We start from the raw sequence: 14572 nt of genomic DNA, 5'->3' as shown, positions 1-14572 counted from the left end.
TCACATGCTCCCAACCTTCCTCTCTCAACCGTATACATAGCTATCTTTGTTCAGTGTACTTACATTGCTGTGCTGCCATCTCCCAAAATTGTGTTCCAAACCACACACTCCTGTCTTCTATCACCCTGTAGTGCTCCCTTTAGTATTTCCTGTAGGGCAGCTGTCTTGTTCACAAAGTCTCTCATTGTCTGTTTGTCAGAAAATATTTTGAGCTCTCCCTCATATTTGAAGGACAGCCTTGCTGGATATAGGATTCTTGGAGGTTTTTCTCTTTCAGTGTCTTAAATATATCACACCACTTCCTTCTTGCCTCCATGGTTTCTGCTGAGAGATCTGCACATAGTCTCATTAAGCTTCCTTTGTATGTGATGGATTGCTTTTCTCTTGCTGCTTTCAGGATTCTCTCTTTGTCTTTGACATTTGATAATCTGATTATTAAGTGTCTTGGCATAGGCCTATTCAGATGTATTCTGTTTGGAGTACGCTGCGCTTCTTGGATCTGTAATTTTATGTCTTTCATAAGAGACGGGAAATTTTCATTGATTATTTCCTCTATTATTGCCTCTGCCCCTTTTTCCTTCTCTTCTCCTTCTGGGATACCAGTGATACGTAGACTCTTGTACTTTGTTTCATCTTTAAGTTCCCGGAGATGTTGCTCATATTTTTTCATTCTTTTCTCCATCTGCTCCTTTGTGTGTAGGCTTTCAGGTGTTTTGTTCTCCAGTTCTTGAGTGTTTTCTTCTGCCTCTTGATGTCTGCTGTTGTATGTTTCCATTGTGTCTTTCATCTCTTGTGTTGTGTCTTTCATTTCCATAGATTCTACTGGTTGTTTTTTTGAACTTTCAATTTCTGCCTTATATATGCCCAGTGTTTTCTTTACAGCCTCTCTTTTGTGAAATATTCTCTGAAGTTTTTGAATTGATTTAACATTGTTTAAATTCCTGTATCTCAGTTGAAGTGTATGTTTGTTCCTTTGACTGGGTCATAGCTTTGTTTTTGTTAGTGTAGGTTGTAGTTTTCTGTTGTCTAGGCATCTGACCTCCTAGGTCACCCCAATCAGGTTTTCCCAGAGGAGAACAGGTTCAGGTCACAGAAGGAGGAAATACTCAGTATCTGGTTCCCCTGATGGTTTTTCTTAGAGGATTAATATACCTGTGCTTTTGTGTCAAGGTTAATGTATCTTTGCACATCTGATTTGCCTTGCATGTGTTGTTAACAGAGCAAGAGGATGAAGCATCAAAACCCAAAGTTCTTGTCTCCTAATTGGACCCCCCAGTTTGCCTGGAAAAATAATCATATGCTAACAAAGCCTGATGCAGAGTTGTCCACATGGGCAACGGCTCAATCACAGATGAATGCCTGCTGTTTGATGTCTTCTAATTTGAGGCTTATATTTGAAATCATGTTGGTATCTGTATCAGTCAGCTACAGTTACAATAAGGCTTCGTAACAAAACTCTCTAAAATGTCATTGCTTAAGACAACAATCATTTGTTTTCTCTCACGTGCTTGTGATTGGCCAGTGGTCTGCTGGCAAGAGCGGGGCTGGGCTGGGCCCTAAGCTACACATTCAGCCCATGATGCACCTGAGCTCTTTTCAGTAGTGCAGGCTAAAGGGCAGCAGCTGCCCAGGGGATGACAGAAGCCCCAAATGGTGACCCCCACTTTACGAGCACATCTCAAGCCTTTGCTTGCGGCATATCAATGAATATCCAGTATCCACTGTGCCAAAACAAGTCTCGCAGTCAAGCCCAAAGTCAAGGAGCCAGAATTAGGCTCCACCCACCATGGAGTCAAAAGCAGACCACGTGGTCAGGTGCAGCATGGGGAGGTGGAGAAGTATGCTTGCTCACGGAATTGGGGGTGGAGGAGGGAACATTCTAGAACAATAATCTAATCCACCTCAACATCCCCCTCTTTTAATTGGCAGTCAGTTTCAGTTGCTCAGAAGGAAGGCCTCTGTCTTTGAGGAGCTCCCCAGGCCCCCAAAACCACCATTAATTTTGCAATTACTCCTTAGAATATATTTTATGTCAAACCATCCCAAACATATTCTCCAGATTTGGTGAGTTTATTCCTGAGCTCTGATCACAGACAAAAAGACTGAAAGTTAATTTTGCATGTAAGACCCATTCTTGTCACATACCTGCCAACGCATTAAAGGCAGGTGAAATTGCTAAATCTCTCAGAATAGATGATAGAATTTTTCAAGTCTTGGAGCAGTTTCAGTGACCAATTCATCTGTCAGAAAGGAATATCACTCAGGAGCCAAATATCCATCTGTCTGAAGCTTCTGGCTGTCTTTCAGAGAAAGCTATTTACCTTTCAGTGATAAGTAATTCAATTAAGGGGAAAATGAGACTCCTGCTCCCATACAAAGCCCCTGGGTTCCCTAAGGCAATTCAGATTCATACTGACCACTTTAACAGTGTAGAAGAGGTCAGATCACAAACACAGCGTTTGGATGGCAACGTCTGTGACGTTGTACGATTGTGACAGCTGAGGAAGGTTCAGAAGAAATCACAGACCCAAATTTGATAGTGATAACCAGAAAAACTTCAGAAATTGGGGTGGAGTTGTGTGGTTGGATGGATGCACTTGTCAGAGAACTGATATACATATATCTTACATATTGTGCATTTACCATAATGTTTGCTCAGGGCCATCTTAGGAGTGAGAAAACACAGTTTGTATGCCATCTCAAACCTTTTTGGAAAGGAAACAGACAGATAATGCCCTTTGTAAGGTGTATATGTATACATAGCTCTGAAGTCTGCAAATCCAGGTGCTGAGGTAACACAGATAAGGATTTAACCAGAAAAGGCTGAGGGGGTTCTCTAGGGAAGTGCGAGGAGGGCATGGGTCTGGAGTTGCATCATAAAAAGCAAAAGCACACAGATGTCTCCTGGGTACGCATCCACTTTCTGACACAGGAGACGTGCACCAGGTGATCAGACAGCTCCGTGCTGCTGCACGCCTACTGACAGGGTTTCCCTGGGAAGGTGTGGGTGCTGACAGGTGAGACACCTTCTCCAACAGTTAGTCATTCCTTCCACATATGAACTGTGAGCCTAGTAAGCACCAGCCACTCTTACAGACTCGGATAGAGCAGCAAGCAAGGCAGACAAGTGTTCTGCTCTCACAGGGCTCAAATTCTAGTGGCATGGGGAGGCTGACACTACACAGAGAAGCAGATGTATGGCCAAGATAATTCCACATGGGATACAAAACAACAGGCTCAGCATGATCCTGGTTTAGTTTAAAAATACATGAGAGGAGTGATGTCACTGAAAATGGAGGAGTAGGGAAATCCATCTCTCCTCCAAAACAATGATTAAGCTGGAACTGTGGAATATTACAAAAAACTTACAATAACCAGGGAACACTAAATGAAGAAAGAAGATGCTAAATTTCAGAATTTACAGACTCTCCATCAAATCACTAGCTGACCACTGGGCTAATGGAACAGAAACGTCAGTGACAATATGAAAAGAATACAGTCTTGACTGCCAAACAAACAAAAAACAAAAAACAAAAGAAAAAATCCCAGTTTAAAAAAAGTCACTAAATAAGCAAATAGCTACAATCCATAGCAAGTAGCAACAACATACCTTAGGGAAAGAGGGAGAATCTGATTTCCAGAGTTACCACATTATGATATTCAAAATGTCCAATTTTCAACAAAAAAGGAGGAGGCATGCAAAGAAAGCAGAAAGTGCGGCCTATTCATGGGGTGGGCGGGGGGTAGAATTAATAGAAACGGCCCTTAAGGAAGCCTAGATATGGGACTCTCTAAACAAGGACTATAGATCAAATGTCTTAAATACGCTCAAAGAGCTAAAGTAAACCATAGATGAAAATATTCATATATGCATAGGAAACACTGTTTTTACACACATAGGAAAGAAGGAGTGTTTTCTCAAATGGATTTTTTAAATGTTATTTCGATGAGAAGAGAGAGCTGAGTAAGCCCTGGTCCCCCCCTCAAGGAACCCACAGTCTCAGTGGGGAGAAAGGAGTCACTGTCCCCCAGAAAGTGGCAGCCCAGACCAAGGGCGCGAGGCCCAGCCCAAGGCAGATCAGGAGGGTCTCCTTGTTGAGGGGAAACCAGAACCTGTTTTCAAGGACTAGCCGGAGTCAGGGCTCTTGTTTGGAGAGTGAGGACAGTATTAGTGACCAATTTTGTCAGGGCTGACGGTGTTTAAGGACTTTTCAAACACCATGCCTGCTACACAACTGACTCATGGAAAACTCACAAGGAGCCGAGCAAGAGCCTGGGGTATTGATCATCATCTGTCAGGGCCTCGCAGGATGAAGTCACTCGCCCAGGGCCAGGACCCGTCCAGAGACGAAGCCCCCCACCACGGCCCCCTTCGACCGGCCCGCAGCACAGCGCAAACACCAGGGCCTGGGCACTCGTGGTTTTCTCTGCCTGGAATCCAACTCGAAAAGCCATGCAGTTGGTCCCCACAAGCCACCTCTCTCTGTGGGGCCCCCCAACCCCTCCTGTGGACTCCCCATCCTTGCCGTGCCCCCCTCCCTCCTCCTCAGCATTTCCTGTGCCTACCCAGGTATTTTTATCTGTAACTCACCTTCACTCTTTAAGCATATTTAAGACAGTTGATTTATTCTACATCCTGACCCCTCTGAAAGCCCCAGGCTCTTTCCCTCCACTGCACAGGTCCCACTGTGCAGCCTCCAACCCGAAACACCCCGGCGGCCCCTCGGCCTCCCGCCTGCCCAGCCACAGGCTCTTTCTCGCTGCCCCTTGCCTGCTTCACCCAAGTGCTCCCTGCCTATCCCAGTCACCAAGTCCCCAAGCCCAGACCCAGAACAAAGAGGGACGTTTGAGCTGGAGAGCAGCCCCTGGACGGGCTTCTGCCCCCGTGGTCCCAGTGGGTGAGGGGGAGACCAGATGGCCTGAGCTCGGCTCCTTTCATGGATTATCTTCTCACCCTTAAGGAGCATCTCACCTTATACTAAACAGGAACATCTAAGCTCCACATATTCAAGCAAGGAATATTCTGTGCACCTACTGTGTGTCGAGCCTGTTGCTCAGGGAGGCTGCAGGGAGCAAACCAGACTGGGTTTTAAATCATCACCCAGTCTTTATGGAATCACAGGCTGGAGGATCGGCAGTTTCCCCAGGGAACGGCCAAGATCCGAGGGACTGAGTAGTCGATGGGGGAGGACGGGAAAGTCCAAGCAGAGGGAACAGCATCTGCGGAGGCCCTGAGGCGGGAAGGAGCCCACGAGTGCTCCAGGAGACGAAGGAAGCCTGAGCGGCTGCAGCTCCCGGAAAGAGGGGAGGGAGCCAGGGCGAGGCGGCCAACAGGGCCGGGTTTTGTGGAGATGCTGAGGATAAGGTGGGCGACCGTGGTCTTTACTCTAACAGGTGCCTGACACGGAGCAAGCCACTCTCAGGGCTCCCCGTGCCACTGTTTCCACATCTGTCGAAGAGGGGATAACAGCAGCCCCTTCTGTCGCAGAGGCCCTTTTACCCCAGGCTGCCCCCTAGCCCTGCCTCGGGCAGCCTCCAGAAGCAGCAGCCCCGATGGCCAGTGCCCAGGCCCTCTGCCAACCCCCAGCCTCGGGCGTCCTCCACGACCGGCCACTTCTGTGCCTTGGGGCTTTTTCTCTTGCCTGGGAAGCTCATTCAGCCTTCCCACAGGGGAGCCTGAAAATATAGGGGAGTTACTGTCCAGCAGACACCCCCAACTCTCCAGGGAGGAGTCCACAGAGACCCACCCCACTTCTTGCCTTTCAGGGGAATGGTTTCCAGGTGACTTTTACACGGTTCCTTGAGAAGTCCTGGTGGGACAGAGCCCCCGGTGCCCACCGTGGTAACCGACCAGAAATGCACTGAGAACCAGCCTCCCCTCCTTGCCCACCTCGCCTGCCCTGGGCCCTCTCTTCTGCCTCCTGGCATCACAAACTGCACCAAGCTCTCGACTCGGGCTTTATGGAGCCCCTTCCATGGTGAGTTAACACCCACAAAGCCCTTGAACGGTCTGGCTCTAAGAAGGACTCAGAATCAGGAGCTGTGATTGAAGAGCTTTAGAGCATGGAGGCTGAGAGAGGAGAGAGCAAATTTGGGTGCTGAAACAACCGCTCAGGCTGGTGATAGCAAATGGCTTTGGAGGCATCCCGGGGGTGCTGCCTGAGGATGCTGTTCGGATGGTCCAGCCGAGAGACGGCCAGAGCTCGGATTAGGGAGCGGCGATGGGGATGGAGGGAGATGGTCAGATTCTGGATATCATTAAGAGTCAAATCCTCCGAGATTTGGTGATAAATTAGGAAAAGAAGTTGAAGGAGGGTAAAATGCAGGGCTGTCCCGCAGTGAGCAGCTGAGAGCTGGGGATGCCGTCACTGAGACAGGGACGCTGGCAAGGAGTTGGATTTGGGGGCTGCTGCCCACACGGTCCCCAAGACTGTGGGCTGGCTGTGGTCCCCAGCAGAGTCCCTAACTGCCGGCTTTGGGAAATTGTTTTCTCTAGAAGGTCATCGCAATTTTTAAAAGCAATGAAAGTGAAGCAATGCTTTAAAAATTAATAATATTCTCATTCCTCATAAGTTTGAGAAATCAAGTCGTTCTAAAGTTTTATCAAGGTGGTTATAGCCTTCTCAAGGAGGGAGAGGTTGAGCTATAGATCAATTTTCTTTCCTAATGCTTTATTTCTATTGAATTAGAAAATCCTAACTCACAATTATAGGCTTTTGACAGTGGCAGGGAGTACAGAGTGGCTCTTTCTGACAAACACGGATGTTCAGGTCAAACAGGGGCCAGCAATTACAGAGAGATCCCTCACAGGAAATGAATACTGCCGCTTGGCCAGACACTTAAATTCCAGAAGGTGGAGAGTTTTAGTGTGGGAGACGAGAATACGTGAACTCCTTGGCCCCTTTTTTCCTGCACTCAGCTTTGCAAATATTTCATGCCCTATTGCAACCCTTCAATGCAGTCTTTTCCCCACGTGCCCAATCATCCATTCCTTTTTCCAGCAGTTCTCACTCCGGCTTGGCCTTTTTAAGGCATCTGCAACTTTTCTGGAAGGGACAGGCCTGAGTCTTCCTGATACTAAATAGATCCCCAAGATATTTGGAATAAGCTGCTGGAAATCCTGGGAATGTCACTGACTCACTTTATCAAGAGGAAAAGTCTCGTCGCCTTTCTCTCCTGGAACAGGGCTGTGCCCACTGCCCGTGAATTCACCCAGAGGACAGCAGAGGTGTCACTTCAGGGGCTGAGCCCGGGTCACCGGGAGGGCTCCTGTCGTGCCCTTCAGTAGCCAGTCAAGGCCCGCCTCGCCGCGGCCAAGAGGGTAACGCTGGCAAACTCCCAGCCACAGGGCAACATCCTCTCTCGCCCTTCCCAGAGCTGGCGCTCGGTCAGAAATATTTCCAAAGCCATACTCATCACAGCGAACAGAAAATAAAATAGCAATAATAGCAATAACAACAAAAATAATTCAACCATGAGAAATCTCTTCCTAAAATGTGGGCTTTTGGTAATAAATTTATTTTATTTTACTTTTATTTTATTTTATTTTATCTTATCTTATCTTATTTTATTTTATTTTATTTTTCTTGCATTCTTTATTCAGGTTTATAGGACCATGGCTTCCCACACTTGGGTTAACTTCTCATTGTTGACGGTGTTGAGGATAATGTGATTTTGCTCATACAGTGCACCCCCTTTGATATCTAAAACTAAATTTGGCTTCAACTTGCTGTAGATACTGCCGTCTGACTTCATGCTCCGGAACTGACTGTCGGCGTTCTGGTCAAGGGCCAGGCCCGGCTTAGAGCCGGACGTTACGGGGCTGCCCACCATCGTCAGGCAGCAGTCTTCTGCCATCCTACATCTGATGCATCATCCTTCTAGATAAATCCAGATCCAGTCACATGACCTGTATTCTAAGAAGTTTCAAATCCTCCAAGTTTCCATAGAGGAAGCAAAGGGGGGAGAAAAGCCGCTTCTCCCCCACATCTGGACAGAGGTGGTTGGGCACGTGAGTGGTAAGACCGCCAGGAGGTGGCCGCCTCGGTGCAGCCGCTCCACGGCTAACTGGCTCTGCAAGCCTGGGCAAGCTCACCAGCCTCCAGGGACCTTGGGCTTGTCAACTATATAACGTGGATAATAAAAGTATCTACCTCTTAGGGTTGCTTAATGCTTGTAAAGAGCTTGTACTGCTTCCTGGCCCAAGCGCATGCTGTATGAATTCTGGCAGCAATTACTGTGACCTTCATAACCACGATCGTTTGCAACACACAGGCTGGTACTGACCCATCCACTTGGCAGCAAAGCTCTCCTGGGTAAATAGAAATACTGGGGCAGGGCAAGCCAGCAGAGAGCACTTGCTCCCACACATTGTACTCATTGCTGTTAGACGATATCCCCGGTGTCATTTGAATAGAGAGTTTTGCCTGGCTTTCTTTTTGTTTTTCCCTCTGAGTCTGGTATTTATTTGTCATTAACTTTGTAATTGATGACAGTTAGCAGCAGTAAGTTCCCTTCCTCTGCTTTCGCTGCAAAGAGGGAAGCTTTGAATAATGTAGTTTTAGTCCCATTTTAGGCTTTATTAACGAAATTATTCAGTCTCGCACCAGCAGACCTTGGTTTGTGCTTGTTCTGGGAAAATGCCCTTGTTTTGCTAGAGGGATCCCTACTTTTTGCTTGAAAAAAAGGCAAAAGCTTCTTTGGCTTCCGGCTGCCATTTGATAAAGTTTCATAACTGATGATGTCTTGGGTTCATGAGTACAATGAAATTAATTTTTCAGCGGTTTGAACTTATTGTATTTTAATTCATGCTTTTATTTTGTGGCTGCTTATGCAAAATCCACTCACCCAGCCCAGCCGGCCACTTCTTAGCCCAGGTTTCTTGTGTGGAGTCATTCTGGGGGACAGCCGTCGTTTCACCAGCTCCATCACACTTCTAGGCTGAAAGGACCACTTCTGAGCCTCTGATGTCTTCCTGTGAATTAGCGATATAAAGCAGCAAATTACAACTCTAATGAATGTAAATGAACTCAAAGAAATAATTACAGGGAAAGGATGTGAAGATACAGTGCTCAAGCAAACGGCCACCGGGGAGCTGCCTGCTCGCCGTCTTGCCCTGAGCAAGGCAGAGCCCGGGGTCCAGGGGGTACTTTGTCTCTTTGGAGTGGTGGGTTCCAGGTCTCCAACAATGTCAGCCCCTGGCTGGATGACTGAAGAGCGCAATTGGTGAGTGTAGCCATCCAAACCACGCTGGCATTTCAACCGGTGAGTGTGGTGTCCCAGTCACCACTTCGGAAACCCTCAGCCCTTCTCTAAGGACCATTCAGCCAACCCCCAAGGGTGCAGGGACCCCACTGATTTAGAGCTGGGTGCAAAGAAGCAGAAGGAGGAGGGAAGGGCAGGGGGCAGGTCCACAGGGCAGAACGCCCCTTCTCACAGCTCAGGTGGCAGCGGACACGAGGACACTGGCTTCTGGGGAACGCCGCAGCAGGCCAGGCTGCCCGTTGCCTCCTGTCATCTCCTTTCCCTCTCAGCCACTCTCCGAGGCAGTGACCACCATCATCCCTGAAAAGGATCCTGCAGCCAGGCCTCCTGGGTCCCTTCTTTGTTGGAGGGAACACTGCATTATTCTTTGTTCCTCCTGCAACCAAGTTCTCAGTTCCCATCCTTGATAAGGGGAAGAGGGTGTTTCCTCCATTTTGCCCAGGAGGAAATGAAAGTGCAGAAAGCTCCCCAAGTTAATAAGGGGCAGAGCCGCAATGTAAAGGCTCCACAAGGGGCAGCAACCCTGGGGCTCCTGTTTTGGAAAAGCCGGGCAGAGCCTGCACCTTTTCATAGCTGAATGCAGCTGGCAGGGCCAATCGCCTGCCAAGGCTCTTTCTGCATCTCGCTGGCAAAACCGAGCTGTTTGCACATAAAATACTCTTCTCTTCTGGTTTCCCGAGCAGGCAGGAAAAGTGAGAAAATAAGATGGGCAGGCCGAGGGTTCACCTGGAGACTGCTGCGCAGCAGGCTGTGACAAGAGCCGAAGTCAGCCCCCTCGTCTCACTAAGCCTGTTAAACGACTTTATTCCCTGGCACACACACGCATCCTCTGACAAAAATGCACAAACACAATCCTATCATTGATTGCACCCATGCATAGAATAGTGAAGAAACAGAAACGACTGAAATATCCAAGCAGAATGGTAGAGCAGATCATGGCCTATTGGAAAAGAACACAAGAGCCCGGGATTCGGTGACATTTGCACATTCAGCAGTCTGTTCATTCAATAAATATTGATGGATACAGCAGTAGAAAAGTGAAGCCTCTTCTTCCTTGACTTTTATACTCTAATAGGGATAGCAAGTAATAAACAAATGTGAGGACAGGATAATTTCATAAAACCCAGACAATGAAAGGGGGTTCTCCCGGGAGGTGGCCTTTGATGTGAGACCTGGGTAAGGAGAAGACAGCGGCCAAGTAAAGAGTCTGGAGTTCAGTGTTCCCGGTGGAAGGAACAGTACGTGCAAAGGCCCTGAAACCCTGGGTCCAAATTCCACCACCACCCCAACCGACCTGCACCCCGCAGCCACCCACTGCTCCTGTCATTGGAGACAAAGAACTTCATTTCTTGGAGCTGCAGTTCCACCATCAGTCAAGTCGGCAACAGTAGCCACAGCATCCCTCACCCTGCAAGGATTGCATGAGGTAAGTCAGGTGACGGGCTCAACCCGGCAGCCAGAAAGGCATCTCAGGCTCTCTGCTCACATTGGGGTGGACGGGGAGGCAATCAGGTGAGACACCCCCAAGTGGGCTTCTTGGCATGGCAGATTGGGGTGGTTTTAGTTTTATTAAGAGCTATTTTTGGAGCACAGGCTGCATCTACACAGAAAGCAGGGAAGATTGCCATGTCCCCAAATGTAAACAGGAGCTAACTTCAAGTGGCTTTCCCCAGCCAACCCCGAGACAATCGAAGGGGCAAAAGGAACCATGACTGTAACTCACTGAGGCACAAGGATTTGGTTACTCTGAAAATGATAAATGCAGTTTGAAAACCAGGCTTGGAATCATAGACTTATCTACCAGCCCCAAGGCCCAGGGGCATCACGCCTGCCTAAGACTGAAATTCAGTCGGGACATAGGAACATGCTTCCTTTTGCCTCCATCACCAGGCGAAAAGATGTCAGGCACGAGTCCCAGCAGTCTACTGCTGGGAGGGGGTGAAGCCGGGAGGCAGCCCCCTCTGAGCTGCAGTCTGAGGCAAGACCTAAAGCTGAGAGCCACGCAGACACTGAGAAAAACCTGGGGCAAACTAGTTCCCACTCTACATGCAAGGTAACACTGGAGAAATTTGAAGCCTTTGGTGTACTGAAAGCAGGCCTCAGCAACATATCTCAAATCAGCTCAGCACCCAACTAAATGACTCAGACTTCTGCTCTTTCTAAAGGCCTATCGGAAGGCAACGTGCACCCATTTCCAAGCAAAATACTATTTATCTTGGTTTTTCTTACCCTAAAAAATTATATCCAGCTTTCACCAAACAAGCCATACATGAAGTAAGAAAGAGCCATGCACAATCAAGTGACAAAGCAATTAGCAGAACCATCCGCAGACGTCAGAATGATCAGACAGGGAATCTAAAATAAGATTATTAATCGGTTAACAGCTCTAGTGGGGAAGATGTGCAACCAAATGGGCAATTTCAGTGAGAGAAGAAACTGTAAGAAAAAAATCAAATGGAAATGCTAGAAATAAAACAACAGAACAGAGAAAAGGAAGTCCTTCGACTGGCTTTTCAACAGACTCAACACAGCTAAGGAAAAAAAAACCAGTACTGTTGAAGGTAGATCAATAGAAATCACCCAACTGAAGCACTAAGAGAAAAAAAATGAAAACAAACAACGAAACAAAGAACAAAACAGAGCATCCTGTGGTACAATATCAAGCCATCTATGATATGTGTAATTGGAATTCCAAAAGAAGAGAAAGAGAACAGGGCAGAAGAAATCATTTTCCAAAATTAATGGCAGGCATCAAAGCACAGATTTAAGAAGCTCAGAGAATACCAGGTAGGATAAAATTCTGCATCAATATTTTAAAAGAAACAGAAAACCAAGGTTATTAAAATCATGACAATCATTTGGAATAAAGTATTTAACTGAAATATTCTGAAAAAAAGATGAGGTTTTTTTTACCTTAAAATGTCCAAAATGAAACTTCCAATCTTTCCCATAGTATTCATCAGGATTGATGGACATATTGATTGTTTATAATTTTTCACTATTTTATTAATGATTGAAAAATAATGGCACATTATTGTTATATACTGTTTGTTTCTATAAGATAGATTTCTGATGGTGGCATTTCTCAATTAAATGTAAGCAGAGTTTATGCTTTGATAAATACTAATAAACTCAACATCAAAATATTTTTTTAAAAACAGCTATTTTAACGGCGGGCATGTTTGAGGGGCGTGAACACAGAGCAAAGCAAAGGGCCCTGTCCTTCAATGCGGGGACAGCAGCAGAACTGCCCCCCTAAACACACACCCCTACACAAACCTCATTGGAGGTGGTAGAAGAGCATCCTAACTTTGAGTCTCAGCCCCACCACTGACGAATTGCAAATCTCTCTCCTTCTGATCTCAGTTTTCTTAACCTGTAAAATGGGAACTTGGGGCAAGATTGCCCTTGAGTCCAACTCCTTAAGAATTTCCACTGAACACTCCACTCTCCCAACACCTCCCCTGCTCGTGATTTCCACCTGCTAGAAGCCCCCCTGCATCACTGCTGAACTTGTCATGCTCATTTTATTTTTATTATTGACATACAATTTACATAGAGTAAAAGGTGCAGATCTTAAGGAGCATCATTTTAACAAATAAACACAATTCATTAAGCCAAACCCCAGATAGAAAATGCTTCGGTCACCCCCTGGCGCCCCTTGGAATCAGTACGCAGCTTGCCCCAGAGGCAACCAAAGTTACGACTTCCCTTCCCAGAGTCCAGCTTTGCGTGTTCTAGAACTGCATGTGGGGGAATCTTCTCTGTGGGTCTTCTGGGTCTGGCTTCTCTTGCTTAGCATGTGGAACATACCATTAGCTCATCTCTTTTTTTGTTGAGATACTGAATCACTCAGTGTCACAATTTCTTGGGTTATCCACCTGTTGATGGATGTTGGGTTGTTTCTGGCTTTTAGTTATGATGAATAAAGCCCCTATGAACGTTCTTACACAAGTCTTTTGGTTAACATACATTTTCACTTCTCTTAGGTAAATACCTCGGAATGGAATTGCTGGGTCATAAGATAGGAGTATATTTAACTTTATAAGAAGCTACCACAAAATTTTCCAAAGTAACGATACCATTTTACACTTCCACCAACAATGTATGAGAACCTCAGGTGCTCCACGTACTTGCTAACATTTAGTGTTGTCAGTCTTTTAGTTTTAGCCATTTGAGAGAATGGGAAATGGTATTGAATTCTGTGTGTGTTTTACAGAGATATAATTATGTACACTGAAATGCACAAAACTTAAGTGTTATTGCTTGATTTGTATAGACAAATTAACCACAAGTAATTCACGTATTTATTAAAATATAAAGCATTTGATCACTTAGTTAATTCCTTTCCATCCATTCCCATTCAATCCATACCCTACCCACCCCCACCCATTGATAGCCACTGTTCTAATTATCTAACACAATAGATTAGTTTTGCCCTTTCTAGAACTTCTTATCAATGGAATCAATCAGTAAATACTCTTTTTGTGTCTGGCTTCTTTCTTTCAGCATAGTATTTTTTATTCATTCATTTATGTTATTGTATATATCAATAATTTGTTATTTTTTATTGCTGAGCAATGTTCCACTGTATGGATATTTGTTTATCCTTTGTTTATCCATTCTGTGCTGTTTACAGTTTTCTGGCTATTATGAATAAAGCTGATCTGAACATTTAGTTACAAGTCTTTGTGTGGACATAAGTTTTCATTTTTCTGGAATAAATACTAAGGATAGAAACTGCTGGGTCATCTGGTAAATGTATGTCAAACTATAAGAAACTGACTCACTTTTTTTCAAAGCATATGTCATATTTTAACATTGCCACCAGCAATATATATGTCTCCTCTCTCGGTCTGTTTCTGCTTGTTGTTTTTTCTCCTGGTTATAGGCCAGGGCTTCCTGCTCTCTGTATGTCTAGTCATTTTTTATTATATACTTGGCATCATGATTATTATGCTGTCTACAATCTGGGTTACTTTATTTTCCTCTAAAGGGTGTGGAGTTTTGTTCTGGAAGACATTTAATTTACCGGTATTTCTCCTGGGTTCTGTCAAGGTTTATTTCTGGGCTTTGTTAGGTCCTAGAGTAACCTTTACTGACAGCCTCCGTGGAACACACAGGTTTTTAGCCATTTGAGAGAGTGGGAAATGGTATCTCATTTGCACTCTGGCTATTTGGAACTGCAGCCCTGTGGGCTCTGCAGACTCTCCACATGGCTCACGGCCACCCAGTAGCTATTCTCTGCCAGGCCTCTGGACTCCTGCCCTGCACATCCCCACTTTTGTATTTACCCGAAGACTCAAGC

This window comes from Choloepus didactylus, chromosome 8 (assembly GCF_015220235.1).
Source record: "Choloepus didactylus isolate mChoDid1 chromosome 8, mChoDid1.pri, whole genome shotgun sequence".
Classification (NCBI taxonomy): Eukaryota; Metazoa; Chordata; class Mammalia; order Pilosa; family Megalonychidae; genus Choloepus; species Choloepus didactylus.
This window is presented reverse-complemented; position numbering follows the sequence as displayed.